The 16243-nt window shown below is 35.8% G+C and overlaps 1 long non-coding RNA gene across 1 annotated transcript; it reads left to right on the top strand.

Moving 5' to 3' along the window:
- The first annotated feature begins 2827 nt into the window (after positions 1-2827).
- Positions 2828-5965, top strand: LOC127864168 (uncharacterized). Its single transcript, XR_008041551.1, has 2 exons — positions 2828-2995; positions 4762-5965. It is a non-coding gene; the product is annotated as an uncharacterized LOC127864168 (long non-coding RNA).
- Positions 5966-16243: the final 10278 nt, after the last annotated feature.

Below are 16243 nucleotides of genomic sequence, written 5' to 3' on the forward strand. Positions count from 1 at the left end.
AAATCCTTAGGAAAGCAGAAAATCCCGTCGAGGTTCACAACTTGATGGACTTAGAGGAGGCCGATCCTGAAGATGACTATGAGGGTATATTCGAACAAGACGCGGAGGAAGCAGTCTTACCCGACTGGCTGTCTCAGGCTACCGGTAGTTTACTAACGCCTTCGGCCTCACCTTCCGTGTCTGCTTTTAAACCAGTAGAGAAGCCGGTGGAAATCAACGCGATAAGTGTGGAAAGAGTGCCTAGTCAATCGCCACTCTTTCGTGCAATTCAGGCACCAGCCCTAAACCTGTGGCCGGCAACGATCCCCTTCCCGATGCCGACGTACATGAATGAGACAGTGAATGCTCCAAGAACATTCTCGCAGTCGTCAACGGTGAGAGCAGAGGTGAACACCCCGTTAACGGACGAACCCGAATTTTTGGGCAATGGCATTGCCGAGTCATTCCTGGAGGAGTTATGTTGTCCGGCAACTGCAGAAAACCCGAGGCAAGTCGCGGAACCAGAGCGTCCCGTTAGCTCCGTCGGGGAGTGCGTCAACGTTGTGCAAGCTGCTAGCTCTTCGTCAAACGAAGTGCTGAGACAAGCCTTCACTGACTTAGTCAACCAGTTAAGCAGTGATAACAGGGAGATCATTAGAGCCATAAGAGAGAACACGGCGGAGTTGCGTGCAATAAAAAACAAACTAGGTCCAATGAGTGAGGACATTAAGTCATTAAGATTTAACTCAGATCTGGTAAGGCGATCCACTGTTGGGAAGCTGGAGAGGGACAGGGAACAGGTGTCGAAGCGGCATTCTAAGCCGTAGCCATGTAACATTTCAAAAGGAATGTATTGTTGTTTGCTGTTTAAAGTGTGTTTCATTATAGATAGTTTATCTTAAATCATTTTTACTGTTTCGAGTCACTGTGACCTTGTACCTATAAAGTTTCATGAGCCTAGGCGTTGGCATTCTTGGGTTACCATCCGGAAACCATCTGGTGAACGGACCGACCGACCGACAGACCGACGGACCGACCGACATGTACAAAGCAATATACCTCATCCTCTTCGAAGGGGGGCATAATAATATGTTTATCAGTAAACTGTTTTAGTATTTGTTACAGTTACCTGTGGACTGTGGCAACAGGAGTTTTGCCAAAAAGACAGGGGGGTAATGATATGCCCTGCATATGGGAACATCAAATGTACCTAACATTTGTTTATACACATTATGAATATAACTTAACTTACCCATTGCTGTACAACTCATGTGTTGAATATTTAAGCAGCCATAATTTAATTTGCATGTGAACTGGTTCATTTCACAGAGCATCATACAAACAAAAGACATAGCTGTTTAAAATCATTTCATCCGTTTAATGCAAAGTCCACTGTTGTTGTTGTTGTTACTGCATTTGATCTTCGATTTTATGTCATTGTATCTAAGTGTGTTCACACGTATTACACTAACATAATGTTAAGTGATCATACCTTGTTATCTTCGTCGTATATCTATTTTAACATGCATAAATGAGTACATTTTCGTAGGTTATTGTCAGACCATTCTCATTTCTGATCTGGTCGCAGCCATTTGTCGCGTTGCATTATGGTCAGGTTTGAACTATTGTCTGCAGTGAACTAGGCATGAAACAGGTTATTTTTAGATATGATGTAATCTCTGTTAAATACTTGTTTAAAGTGGTGTATCCATCTTTCTAAGCGCCCATAGATTGTTTTACATAAATTTTTGTTCAAAATCCAATATGGCGGTGTCTTTTGGCGTGATGTCATTTCAATGCATTTCGAGCGTTCATGACCACTTTTTGTGGTCAATCGACGTCATTGACCCATTTTTTGGGGCAATGACCATTTATTTTGGGTACATGACCAGTAATTTTGGGGCAGGCGACCAAGAATTCTTGGTCGGGCCATAAAAACTGGGCATTGACCAACCTTTTGGGTCGCTCGAGTATTTAAGGTTTCAGGAACTTTATTAAGGAATTCAGTCAGGCCATAACATCAAGGGCATAACATCTTTTATTAATTATTCAGAAACTTGTAAGAAAAACATAATATAAACTGAGTTCATATTAATTGCTACTGTAACTAAATAATAGACTTTAACCCAACAAAGATATCTTATATTAATATATTAAAGATTGTTTATTTTATTTAAAACGTATACTCTTGTGGTGAATGAGTGTTGGACACTTGCGTGAGAGAATTGTTTAAAATATTTGACTTGTTTCTGAGAAATCATCGTATTGTGTGGTGTATTTGAACCGTTAAGAAATTTACACTGTTAATGTTTACGTTGTGTTAATGAAAATATAACTTCTATGAATTTCGACGTTAAAGAATAAAAGATTAATGAAGTTTTAAAATGACTTGTTTTCCTCGTTTAAGTAAATAAGCGTAAAAACCACATTATTATTATTGAACTATTATTGAACTATTCCTGACAAGAATACGGAACAGTTAGCTCGCAACAATATTAGATAAAAGAGTGCACACACAAGACAGAGGTTTGGCTGAAATTCAGAATATTGTTGCCACAGCCATGGTACCAGTAATCAAATTAGCTGAAAATCTGAAATCGGCTGCATTAAATCAGGGAACAAAAACCCTTTTGTCGGACACACTTACATTGCTTGGTCAAGTACAGTACAATATTTCAGTAAAGAGGCGCTACAGCATTCGTCCTCATTTGAAAAAGAAATACTTTGGACTGTGTAATATATCAATGCCTATTACAAAGAATCTGTTTGGCGATGATGTGTCCAAGGAAATTAAATCATGTGACTCGATGGCATATATTGCTAAGGATTCCCAGTATGGGTCCTACAAACAATGGCGGGGACGTGGAACCAACAGACCATTTCGCAGAGGATATTCTGGGAATTATAGATTCCAGCCATATCCTGTACAGAGAGGAAATTTCTCAAGACCTTTCAGGGCCAGAGCAGGCCGGGTAGGAGCTACTTCAGCTTACCCAAACGACAAGTAGATTCCTCGGTCGGTAAACTTAAAAATTGTTTTGAAAGTTGGGAAAAACTAACCACTGACCCATGGATACTAGATGTTGTCAATGGTTATTCCATTGAATTTTACAAACAGCCTGTTCAGAAAAAACTTCCAAATAGTATTAAATTTAATAATGAACAGCGAATTATAATAGATACTGAAATTAAAAAATTATTGGAAATAGGTGCCATAAAGGTATCCATATCAGAACCAAATGAGTTCATATCAAATATATTCATTGTACCAAAACCTGGTGGTAAATTTAGACCAGTAATTAATCTTAAAGCCTTGAATGAGTTTGTAACATACCATCATTTCAAACAAGAAACATTTAATGTTGTTTTGGATTTATTACAAGAAAATGATTTCATGACATCAGTAGACATGGAACAAGCATATTATTCTATACCAATTCATAAAGAAAGCCAGAAATATCTTAAATTTTATTGGAACGAAGTGTTGTACTCGTTCAGTTGTCTTCCGTTCGGATTGGCATCTGCCCCATATATTTTTACAAAAATTTTAAAACCAGTGTATTCCTATTTTCGACAGTTAGGCATACGCTGTTCATACTACATTGATGATTCGTTGAATATGAACCTGAATCAAGCTGTTTGTAAGGCTAACACACTAACAATGATTGACACTTTGCAGAAATTAGGTTATACCATTAACCATTCAAAATCGGTTCTGATCCCTACACAAAGGATGGTCTTTTTTGGATTTATTATTGACAGTGTTCAATTCATGGTTTTCCTCACAGAAGAAAAGTTACAAAAGATTATTTTGTACGCTCGAAATATTTATAGTAAAAGTACAATTATTGTACGAGAATTGGCGTCATTTATAGGATTGATTATTAATGCATTTTATGCAGTTTTTGAGGCACCCCTACATTATAGGACTTTGGAAAGAAACAAAATTCTCGGTTTGAATTCTAGTACAGATTTTAATCAAAAGATGATTTTATCTGATGAAAGTAAAATGGAACTTTTGTGGTGGATAGAGAATATAAGATTTAAAAATGGAAAACGGATTCGTCCTTTTTCGATTCAGTCGAGATGTCGGACTGACGCATCTAAGCAAGGATGGGGTTGTGAAGAGTTAGACACTGAAAGATATTCTAACGGCAGATGGAATCCTGAAGAATCTGCTCTATCAATTAATTATTTAGAATTACTTGCAATTTTCTATGCTTTACAATCATTGTATGTTCATCATTGTAATGTTCACATAGAAATACAATCTGATAACATATCAGCAATAAAATATATTAATGACATGGGTGGCATGACATCAATTTCTATGGATTTGTTAGCCAAAGATATTTGGCAATGGTGTATTGAAAGGAAAATATATTTGTCTGCTATTCATGTCCCAGGTGTTTTAAATACAGCTGATTTTTATTCAAGAAATTTTTCTGATGCAACAGAATGGATGTTAAAAGCAGATATTTTTTGTAGAATTACTTCTCAGTTTTTTGTACCTAAAATAGATCTTTTTGCATCCAGAATTAACAAGCAGATAGATAGATTTGTCTCTTGGTTTCCAGAACCTGGATCAACATATACTAATGCATTTAGTATTTGTTGGAAAACTGAAGTTCCATATATTTTCCCCCCATTTAATCTTATGGGGAAAGTAATCAATAAAATCAAAACTGATAAAGTAGAGAAAGCTATAGTAGTTTTTCCTATATGGAGGTCTCAAACATGGTTTTCTATGATGATGACTATTCTATCTGATTTTCCTGTCAGGCTACCAAAACACAGGGACTTGCTCACCCTGCCACACAACGGACAGGAGCATCCGTTAGCAAAGAAGATCATCATGGGCGCAGCAGTCTTATCCGGAAATCACTTGAGAGTCAAGGACTTTTACCAGAAACTGCAAACACTATCATCCAGTCATGGAGACCTGGAACTAGGAAGCAATATGACCTGGCGTGGAAACGATGGTATTTTTGGTGTTTACGAAGGAAAGTTAATCCCCTTATTACGACTGAAATTAAAGTAGTTGATTATCTTTATTATTTAAAGTATAATAATAAATCTTACTCAGTTCTTAACACACACAAATCAATGCTTCTACAGACATTACCTTTTTTCGGAAATTCTTGGTGTCAGAATTGTTTCTTAGTGAAGCGATACCTTAAAGGTTGTTTTCATAGTAAGCCACCTGTACCGCGTTATAGATTCACGTGGGATGTATCAGTTGTTTTAAAATATTTAATGTCTCTTTATCCTTTGAATAATCTGACATTGAAAATGTTGACATTGAAATTGGTAGCACTGATTGCACTGGCTACAGCTCCAAGAGCACAGACTTTAGTTTCTATGAATGTTAATAACTTGTATAAGGAACAACAGGCAGTTGTGTTTACATTTCCTAAACTATTGAAAACGACTAAAATGGGTGATGCATTTGTGCTTAAAATAGATCATTATGACAAAGAAGAATTATGTGTTATGCATACTGTTTTACATTATCTTAGAGTTACTAAAACGATTAGGAAATCGTCACAGTTTTTTATATCATATAAAACTTTTCAGCCAGTTTCCTCTAGCACCATTGCTAGATGGTTGAAAGATGTGTTGACTATGTCGGGTGTCAATTCTGAAATCTTTAAGGCACATTCGTATAGAAGTGCATCCACCTCGGCTGCATTTAGTAGAGGATGTAGTTTAAAAAATATATTGGACACTGCAGACTGGAAGTCGGATAAAAACTTTCGAAAATTTTATCTTCGAAAGGCTTTAACAAATGAAAATGTCTCATTCTCCCAAGCTGTTTTGAGTTCTCATGTTGATTAGACACAATATTTCTTATGGACATGGTCTTTTGTGTTGTTCAAATATCAAATATGTTTGATACATAATGCTTTTGAATTTGTTATACATTTTATAACAGATATGGTGCATTTATATAAGAGTGGAAGACAATACTTATTTGGAATTGATATTTGTTACACTTTTTATTTTTTGTGTTGTATTATATATCATTCTATGGAAAGAATGGTTTTGTTGCTTTTTAAAGATGCTAAATTATACATGTGAAAGCCAGAAGGCTTTATGGAAAATAATGACCCCTCATCCAAGCTTTAGTGATGGATGAAGGGGCATTATTGGAAATAAAGCCTGAGGCTGAGCATGTATATTCCCATCCCATTTGAACATTATATATTTTGTTTAAAAAGGAATCAATGGATTTCCCACCCTTTATGATGTAATGCAACAAAACATTCTTTTTACTGTAAATTATGACTTCCCATTGAAGAGCGCTTCCGGTTGGAGTGAGGTATACTCGATTTGTTTTTATGCTTTAAATCGCGATCGATTAGAAATATCGTCGGAACGATATGCTAAATTATACATGCTCAGCCTCAGGCTTTATTTCCAATAATGCCCCTTCATCCATCACTAAAGCTTGGATGAGGGGTCATTTTGCATGAAGCGGCAATGAAAGTGTGATTTGAATGTATCAAAACAAAAACTGCGTGTTTATCAAATATTAACAAACTATATATTCCGATGGTAGAGAAATAAACACATAGTAAGCCATGTGAGTGTAACCAGGATTCGACATTAAATTTTTTTACAGCCAGACCATCGGACCAGCTCCTCTTAAAATGTACTAGCCCGAATCTGATGTCTACTAGACCATAAATGACATAGCAAATAAACACAATTGTGTCATGTAACTGTTTAATCAGGTTTTATCAGTAAATAATTAGTGAACACAAGAAAGTTATTTTGATGCACAGATTAAAAAATAAAATAAAACTATTTAACAACATAAATTGTTTGTTATAATTTCACTGTTTATCACCAACAAATGATGTCTGTACAGCAGGTGACATTTATTCAACGTCATCAAATTCTGGCCTCCTTGACCGCTGTGCTCCATGCAACCACAGCTCCAAGGCCCTTTTCCCATCATAATCTGTGTCAGTTTTACCGTCAGATTCTTCTTTATTAACCTATTTGTCGGACGAAAATCCAATTTTGAACAAAGCCATTCTTTAAATTACATTCTCTCGTCTGCTACGCCAAATATTTACATTGATGATACCGATTTTTGACAGAAGTCGTAAAAACATGATGTAAAGTTCTAAGACACTGCAGAAAATCATTAATATTCATGACAACTTGACCAATGAAAACAAGCAATTTCTGCGGGAAGCTCTCCTTCGCGTCTAAAAATAGCGATGAATCATGTGAATGCTCCGCGTTTATTTATATACGCTAGTTTTGTTCTGATGTAAATAACGGATACGAGAGTTATTTTACACATTAAGAGAAAAAGGTTTTCGGTTAGTTATAGCTATATGAATCAGTATAGATTTTGTATGTACGACCAGTTGGACAAGCTAGCCCACAGTTTTACTAGCCCGACCAATGATCTTACTAGACAATGTCTGTCGTACGTGCCTAAGTGTCGAACCCTGGTAACCCAGCAAGAAAAATCCACAAACACAAATGGGATCAAACCCGGTACCTCCCGGTTTCAAATCAGATACTAACGTGTCGCTATAAAAGCTAGCTCACATAGCAAGGCAGTATAAGTTCTCCTTATACCAAACCCAGCTAAATTGTACACAAGCACCCTCCAATTGTGAAATTCATCCACAAATTTCCCCAAGCCACGACATATGAGGGATGTCTGACACACATTTAGGGTTTTTCACGTTGGGCGCCAATGTAACCCAGCCAGAAAAATCCCCAACCACAATGGGGATTGAGCCTGGGACCTCCCGATTCCAAATCAGGCAGACACTCTACTACATTGCTATAAAAGCTAGCTCATACAGCAACTTCAGCAAGGCAGTATAAGTTCTCCATATACCCAACCCATCTTTATGAGGACTATATGATGTGAACTCAAGTAGTATAATTAGCTCTATTAGCCGGAAGAGCTTATGTCATGGCGTGGTTTCCGTCGTCTGTCCATCCGATAAAGTCCACAGTTTTCATCCAATTCTTTTCAAACTTGTTCAGTGTCTTTATATTAATGAGGACTCGAACCCTATTGAAAATGGATTACATCAGAGTAAAAAGTCCAGAATTATCTCCCCTTGAATTTCAGAAAATTGTGAAATTTAGGGCTTGTTTACACAATAAAGTCCACAGTTTTCATCCAATTATTTCCCAACTTGCACAGTGTCTTTATCTGAATGATGAGTCAAACCCAATTGAAAATGAGCAATATTGGATTTATAAGTCCAGAATCATCTCCCCTTGAATTTGAGAAAAAAATGGAAATTCAGTTTTTATGCCCCCCTTCGAAGAAGAGGGGGTATATTGTTTTGCACATGTCGGTCGGTCCGTCGGTCCGTCCACCGAATAGTTGCCGTATGATAACTCAAGAACGCTTACGCCCATGATCATGAAACTTCAAAGGTACATTGATCATGACTTGCAGATGACCCCTATTGATTTTCAGGTCACTAGGTCAAAGGTCAAGGTCACGGTGACTCGAACCAGTAAAATGGTTTCCGGATTATAACTCAAGAAAGCTTGCGCCTAAGATCATGAAACTTCATAGGTACATTGATCATGACTCGCAGACGACCCCTATTGATTTTTAGGTCACTAGGTCAAAGGTCAAGGTCACGGTGACTTGAACCAGTCAAATGGTTTCCGGATGATAACTCATGAACGCTTACGCCTAGGATCATGAAACTTCAAAGGTACATTGATCATGACTCGCAGATGACCCCTATTGATTTTCAGGTCACTAGGTCAAAGGTCAAGGTCACGGTGACTCGAACCAGTAAAATGGTTTCCGGATGATAACTCAAGAACACTTACGCCTAGGATCATGAAACTTCATAGGTACATTGATCATGACTGGCAGATGACCCCTATTGATTTTCCGGTCACTAGGTCAAAGGTCAAGGTCACGGTTACTTGACACAGTAAAAACAATTCTGGATGATAACTGAAGAAAGCTTACGCTTAGGATCATGAAACTTCATAGGTACATTGATCATGACTGACAGATGACCCCTATTGATTTTCAGGTCACTAGGTCAAAGGTCAAGGTCACAGTGACAAAAAACGTGTTCACACAATGGCTGCCACTACAACTGACAGCCCATATGGGGGGCATGCATGTTTTAAAAACAGCCCTTGTTTTATGTGATAAAGTTAGTAATTTTCATCCAATTCTCGGCAAACTTGCACAGTGTCTTTGTATCCATGAGAACTCAAACCATTTTTTAAAAAGAGCAATATCCAAGCAATAAGTCCAGAATGACTTCCCATTGAATATGAGAAAATTTTGAAATCCCGCAGGTTTTTTTTTCCTTCTTTGTGACCCGCCGAAAATGCCCATTTCCCCTCGCATTTTTTTCCCCTCATGTGGTCAATTTTCCCCTAGATTTTATTTTTCCCTCCCAATTTTTTTTATATTTTTATATATATTTTTTAAACCTTTAATTATATAAAATTACCTGATCCAGTGTAGAAAATAGAAAAATATTGCATAATTAAATTATCTGTTGCCTTGAATTTGTTTTAAAAACAGTAAAATATTTAAAATTGAATATTTAAGACTTCTTATTTCCCCAAAAATCTGGTGTTTGGCACAATTTTCCCCAAAATCCGGCGTTTCAGGCGATTTTTTTCCCCTCAAAAAAGGCCAGGCCCTTTCCCCAAAATCTGATAAAACCCCCTGTCCCGCTTGTTTACGCAATTAATTCCACAGTTTTCATCCATTTATTTCCAAATTTGCACAGTATCTTTATATCAATGAGGACTTGAACCCTATTGAATATGAGCAGTATCGGAGAAATAAGTACACAATAATCTTCCCTAGAATTTGAGAAAATTCTCTTTGTTTGCGCGATTAAGTACACAGTTTCCATCTTATTCTTTCCAAACTTGCACAGTGTTTATAGCAGAAGAGCGATTCAGGCCCTCATGGGCCTCTTGTTTGTATCGTCTAACACTTAGTGTGGTTTGACTATAAAAACACACATTACATGTGGTGAGTATGCGAAATTGTGAAAAAAAACAACACAATAGTTAAATTTGTGTTTCCTATTTAATTATTTAGACACGTACATTTTCAAACTTTATTTCAAAGTCAGCATTTAAGTGGAATATCTTTTGTAAAGATATTTCTTGTAATATTTAATTGTTTTTATACCCCCGGTAGGGTGGCATATAGCAGTTGAACTGTCTGTCAGTCAGTACGTGTGTATGTCAATCTGTCCGTCCGTCCGAAAAAAACACTTTAACGTTGGCCATAACTTTTGCATTATTGAAGATAGAAACTTGATATTTGGCATGCATGTGTATCTCATGAAGCTGCACATTTTGAGTGGTGGAAGTTCAAGGTCAAGGTCATCCTTCAATGTAAAAAAAAAATTCAAAAATTCAAAGCCGCGTTCTCATGAAGATGCACATTTTGAGTGGTGGAAGTTCAAGGTCGAGGTTATCCTTCAAGGTCAAAGGTAAAAAAATAATAAATTTTCAAAGCAGCGTTCTCATGAAGCTGCACATTTTGAGTGGTGGAAGTTTAAGTACATGGTCATCCTTCAAGGTCAAAGGTAATAATATTTTTTTTATTTCAAAGCGGCGCAATAGGGAGCATTGTGCTTCTGACAAACACATCTCTTGTTTATATTTTGTTTTAGCGATAATAAAGCATTTTTGTCCTTGTCTATAGTATACCTATAGTTATTTGTGAAATCATGTTCAACGTTTTATAAATTGAGAACTGTGAATGTAAACAAATCTTAGCTTATACTATTGCATTGTTAACACCATTGATACAACGAGGAAAGTCAATAATGAGAAGAAGGTAAACTGTTAAGTTTATATACAAGTGAATTTTTTAAGTTTAGTTGTGCTAATGCTTATTTCAATAGAGAACTCTCTTTTTTGGTGTGGCATAACGATATACTACATCACCCAAGCAAGTAGTGACATAACAATATACTACATCACCCAAGCAAGTAGTAACATAACGATATACTATGTCACCCAGGCAAGTAGTAACATAACGATATACTATGTCACCCAGGCAAGTAGTAACATAACGATATACTATGTCATCCAAGCAAGTAGTAACATAACGATATACTATGTCATCCAAGCAAGTAGTGACATAACTATATTCTACGTCACCCAAGCAAGAAGTAACATAACGATATACTATGTCACCCAAGCAAGTAGTATTAACATAACGATATACTATGTCACCCAAGCAAGTAGTGAATGATGTTGTTTATATTAAGAACGAGAATGCCCTAATGACATCACATTGATTTAATTGATGTATTTTGTTTTACTATCAATAGAGTCATGAAAACACCTCAGTAGCTGATAAATGCAATATTCATATTGCTCATGAATAGCAAAGGAACACACAAAACACAAGTCTTTTCCTTAAGGTTCATTTTTTTGCATTCTAAAAAAAATCACTATTTTACACTTGTCTTTACTTCTACATCCTGTATCCCTGATTTGTCTTGTAAAGCACACATAGCAACATATTTGAGCGAGATAATTGTTATATTATTTCAGTTTTATAATAAGATACCATTAATCTTCAATAAAACATTGAAATATATCGGGGGTTATGATGAAAACAGTTCCTGCACCCCCCCCCCCCCAAAAAAAAAACAACAATTTCAGGTAGCAATGTTGGTAAGTTGATTTCAATTAGTTGAGAATCTGATAGGGTGTTTGATGGCTGAACAGGTATTAAGGTATTAATAATAAGTATTCACAGAGGTTTGTTGACCTTTTTGGGAAATAACTAATGAGCTAATTATTTTTCTGTTTTGAATACACAGTTGATGTACAGAGGACACTTTGGCAAGCAAGGGCTCGTGCATTTTAGGCAAGAGAAATAGAACTTGAGCCAGACGCTGGACATTCACGGACTTTCCTCCTGTCTAGGTGGAAGTGACTGTCGTTGGAAAAGTGGTATTGTAAGCAGCAGAAATGTAACTCAAGCCAAACACTTTACACTATACTGACCTCCCTCCTGTTTGGTTGAAAGTGACTGTTGTTGGAACAGCGGTATGGTGAGCAGCAGAAATGTTACTCAAGCCAAACACTTGACACTATAATACTGGCCCCGTCCTGTTTAGTAGGAAGTGACAGTAGTTGGGATAGTTATCTAGGGAGCAGCAGAACCAGAATTGAAGCCAAATATTGGATATGTACTGACCTCTATCCTGCCTAGGTGGAAGTGACTGTGGTTGGAACAGTGGTCAAGTGAGCAGCAGAAATGGAACAGCCAGACACTGGACCTATACTGACCTCCCTCCTTTATGGTGGGAGTGACTTTGGTTGAGATTGTTGTCAAGTCAAGAATTACAAGCCAAGTCTTGTCAGGTAAGATTACATTGATATCAATAACAGTCACAGTCTCAATGGCATGCAGCCCAATCACAGATTGCATGCTCAACTGAGGTTAAGTTCTTAGATATGTGCTATTGTGATCAGTCTTTGTCTGCTGTCAAATGTGTGTTGCCTGTCATGTTATGGTAACACAGGAAAAAAGTTTTTAAAAACTGGACATGTGTTTTCAGTTCTAACCCAATTGAGAATGAATCCATATTACATGTAGATACTGTGTGTTGTAAATTTGGATTGGACATTGTAATTTTAGACAATTATTCATCACAGTGTTGTAAGTTGCAAGTTAGTCTTATCAATTATCAAGTCATTATCAAGCATGTTATTTATCACTTGTAGCAACTCAGTCAAATTATTTTAAATGCGTGTTTCATAAATTCCATAAATATACCTCTAACATTTAAGCATGCTAATGACATCTTTAGGTCTTTAGTATTAAGTGTTTATGCAGTGTGCATTCCTGTTTCAAAAAGATATTGAATACTTCTTAAATTCCATTAAGTTAATGGAAAACCTATAATAAACTTATAATTCCTGCATAAACAGAGAAGTTTGGTACAATTTTTAATTATGAGTTGTTTCCCTTGGACTGATCCTAATGGTATATCTCCTTTTTTCCATTTTAAAGTGTAAAATATTGTAACCATCTCTGAATAATATTACAATGCCATGAAGTTGGAGCAATCTATAGCCAGATCAGACTAGAATATGTAATCTACCCTGTGTCTCGTCTAAAAATAGTAGCATATGTTTCTACTCAAATTTCTTTGATGTTTATATATTATCACAGCCAGACCAGTGTGTGCTTTTCACCATTTAGGGAATGGGGCCAGGTCCCTTGTGAAAAATCATGTTGTTTTGACTTATATTGGGAATAAAATACTGATATTTTTATGCTAACAAATCATTAAAAATTGAGAATAAAAGTGATTTAAAAAAAACTTGATAAAAAAACGTTATGAAACCGAAAGCAGAAGTTTTGAACAAAAAATTCAGTCTATCTTACAGAGGTTGCGAAGATAGTCACTGTATGGCCATTGGTTGATTCAGCATACAATCTATCTTGTGGAGGATTCTGTAGATAGTTGATGTATAACTTTTCCATATTTTCAAAATCTGAATACTTAACAAATACTTACACATTTCCTTGAAGCGTTTACGTGTTTGAAACTTCGGTTAATATCATTATTCTTCAAGCACAGTATATCGCAAAAGTTGTTTTAATTTGTGCATATATTTATGATCTTCATGTTTTTATTTATGCCAGAAAATGTGGCTGATATTACGGATTCCAGGTGGCGAGTTCACATGAAAATAGCCTTTATCAGTTGCAACTCCCATGAACCAGAGGGTCAATAGCTGGGAGTTGGAGTATTGGGACAATGTATAACCCTTGAAAGTCTCAGATCTAGAATCATTAAAGTGGGGTTGTTAAAAAAAAAAGAATGATTCTTATCAAAGATAATTGATAAATATAACAAATATTTAAATCTTGGTTAGCAAAATCTGATCATTGTGTTTGCTGCATAAAACAACTAAATCATGAACAGCCATACCATTGCAAAGACATTATGTTTTTTATGGTGGTATTTTTATTGATTTTGCGCTCATTTGCAGTTCTAACTGATATCCAAGTTTTTAAGATGGCAGCGTTATATCCTCTGTTTATTACATTGCTTAAGTGCTTGCCTGTAACAAAATTGCATGGCCTGGATCTTATTTTAAGTATTTCAAGTTAATAAGTGTAAATTAACCACAATTTCAAATTTTACATTTCTATTTCATTTATTATTATTGAACAACAAACACATATATCTCAGCAGTAACATAAAACTGCTCTGTTATACAAATATAAACAACTGATGAGGAACATCCCTAAGGTTATTTAAATTAAAGTTGACTAAAGGTTTATGTTGAAAATAATATTATAACACATATGTTGCCTTTCAAAGCTTTTTTGTGAGCAAGAATGTGGCAGTCCAACTTGTGTTTTTTTCATCAAAAATAAAACAGAAGCGTTGAATACATAGGACACTTATAAGGGATTGTCTGATATTATCTGATTTAACTTTAAAGTGGTTAACACTCATACTGTTTAATTTGTTTGTTATTTCATCCATGAACACTTAATAGCAGATCTTAAACTCAATACATGTACTTGAAACAGTTAAAATCAGATCATCATGAAACTTGTTAATAATGGTTGTAATATATCCGCTGTAATAATGTTAATGTATGTAATATATAGGCTAAGTTTGTTAACCAGCCAGATCCCATTAAGCACATCTGAATTATTTAAATTGTAAAACAATGCCAAAATTCCCTTTTTCCCTCTACTCCCATAGATCCCAGGTTTGCCAAGTTTTCTCCTCTATAAAAGTTTTTTTTTTCAATTACTCGAGTTTGATTAACCATTATTGATGATATTCAGATATAGCAAGTTTAAATGGAGACCAAGCTAAAGTTAGTTTTTGAGAGGTATTTGGGTCAAAGTCTATTTTACTAACAATGTATAAACAATTTCAGCTCAATAACTTAAGTTTTGATAAAGGTATTGCATTCAAATGCTCTGTGTGGGAAGCTTACATTGAGACCAAGCTTGAGATTGCATTTGGGGTTGGTCAGTGTCAATTTTACAACAAAGAGGGCATCTGTTTATGCTATAGACCTTATGTTTGGAAGTATAGACTGACCAAGCTTGAGATTGCATTTGGGGTTGGTCAGTGTCAATTTTACAACAAAGAGGGCATCTGTTTATGCTGTAGAGCTTACGTATGGAAGTATAGACTGACCAAGCTTGAGATTGCATTTGGTTCAAGGTCACTGTCTCTTAATGTAGAAAAATAGTTTCTGCTCAAAACATTTAGTTTGGATGGAGGTATTGCAATAACATATTGTGAGTAGTTTGTAATGTAGAGCGGTTTTATCGTGGAGAAGGACACTGTAGAGACCGATTGGAGTGGTAAATATAACAAATATAACTTAACAAGCAAACAAACATAAAATATTCGATCCTTTGTAACATGACTTTGGTCATTTATGCATTATTGTTTAATAATCCTTCGCACTGTTAGTGCATTGTAGCCATTAAATCTGTGCATTGTATAAACAACTAGGGTTGGTTTGACTGAAAGCCACTACATTTAACCAGTCTTTTTCAACTAATTGATATTTTGTTGGTTTGTTGTATTCTTTTATAATGTGCTGTACATTGTCATGTTTTAGTAAAAATGCCATATACCTTTCAGCATACTGTGAAACCATTTATTTTCGTCGGCACACAATTTCGCCTTTTTCATAAAAATGACTATTTCGTCCGCTCTTAAATTCGTCCATTTCTGGTTTTGAAAAAAACCAAAAACGTCCGATTTGTTTGTTCATAATACATGTAATACGCGGTTGCGAAAAAATCGTGCTGGGGAAAGAGAGGTGACACTTTGGCATATGCCAATTAACAAGTCTGTTATTTCAGGTGATAGTAACTGTCCCTTATTATTATATGTCATTGACACGTTCTTTGTTATGATTAGCGGATAAGTGGGACTGAATAACCGTTAACAAGTGTTTTAAACAACGAAGCCAATTGCCAATTAGTCTTTTTCCATGACAATCACGGACAACCAAACACAAATCAATATGTTCTTTATTAATTTGTAATAAAAGCGCAGAATATATTTCAGTCAGGTGTTGATCACACATCGTCATATTTTCATTGCGTTTAATAGTATTGTCTTTAATCCGGATTCGCCGCGTGTAGGCTGTATAATCTGCAACACCCCTGAAAAACACAATACACACAATGGGTAATAAAGTTGTTAACAATTAGCGCTAATCCACACTATTATACCTAAATGAAGTCGAC

Source organism: Dreissena polymorpha, chromosome 1, assembly GCF_020536995.1.
Source record: "Dreissena polymorpha isolate Duluth1 chromosome 1, UMN_Dpol_1.0, whole genome shotgun sequence".
NCBI lineage: Eukaryota > Metazoa > Mollusca > Bivalvia > Myida > Dreissenidae > Dreissena > Dreissena polymorpha.